Raw genomic sequence first — 1,086 nt, forward strand, 5'->3', positions numbered from 1 at the left:
TTCTTCTATACCTGCTGTGCTGATTATATTTACCACAGGGGACTCGTGCTATACTTGTCTTTGTGTGATTGGCTAACCTCGCTTAGCATAATTTCCTCCAGCTCTTCCCATGAAACGATGTGTTTCATGTGATTGTCCGTGCTTTTTAGTGCTGCATAGTACTCCATTGTGTGTATGTGCCAGAGTTGACTAATCCACTCATCTATCGATGTAAATTTAGGTTGTTTCTACTCATTACATCAAGTTAAGGTAAAAGTCTGTCTATTTCTTGAAAGTACAGCCCAACCAAGAATTTACAATATCAAAGAGAAAATATTCATATACACTGGTCTGTACTTTTCTAACCTCACAATTGTTATGTTTGAGGCCAATGGTGGAGCCAGCATGCTAATCCATTTATAAGACAGTATTCCTCCTTTCTGATGTCTTTCAACTTCACCAAGCATGATGTCCTTTCCCAGGACTAGTCTCTCATTATCATACGTGTAAGTACGTGAGACGAATCTGCCCATCTTTCCATTCTGCCTGTATTTCTTCACAGAGCTGGGGTGGAATGCTTTTGAAATGAAGGATGTGAACAAAACTGGCTGCCTTTTAGGATTTATCAGCAGAGGGAAAGGAGGGCTGTAATTTTGCTGAAGCACACCGATGATCAAGGATCAGTGTAGCTGCGATCCAAGGACCAGAGAGTCCTGTCTGCATTCGTGGCTGGAAAGAGACATGGGAGAATGGTGCCCTAAATATTTCTGAGCTTTCATTATTACCTTATAAGTTCCTTAATTACGTTCATATACCAGTACAGTCTGGGAGTTCTATGTGGTCTTTGTAATACATTATCCAACCCATCCGAGAAGGATGGAGAGTTAGGAGAGGAATGGTTGATGTCAGAATTAGTCAGGAAAGTTGGGGAGCAGAGGCATGTCTGACCCTTGTTTTGTAGGAATCTATCAGTCTGGTCCTAATGTGAATTCTCTTTCTCTGCTTGTGAAGTCAGAGAAGGTCACATACTCCCCTCTTGATTTACAGGTATGATCAGAGTTTCACTTTAGGACAGCTCTTGTTACCTTTGAGAATGAACATGCCAGG

The sequence above is a fragment of the Echinops telfairi genome, unplaced genomic scaffold, assembly GCF_000313985.2.
Source record: "Echinops telfairi isolate 266 unplaced genomic scaffold, ASM31398v2 ScPeMD7_11;HRSCAF=52, whole genome shotgun sequence".
Lineage (NCBI taxonomy): Eukaryota > Metazoa > Chordata > Mammalia > Afrosoricida > Tenrecidae > Echinops > Echinops telfairi.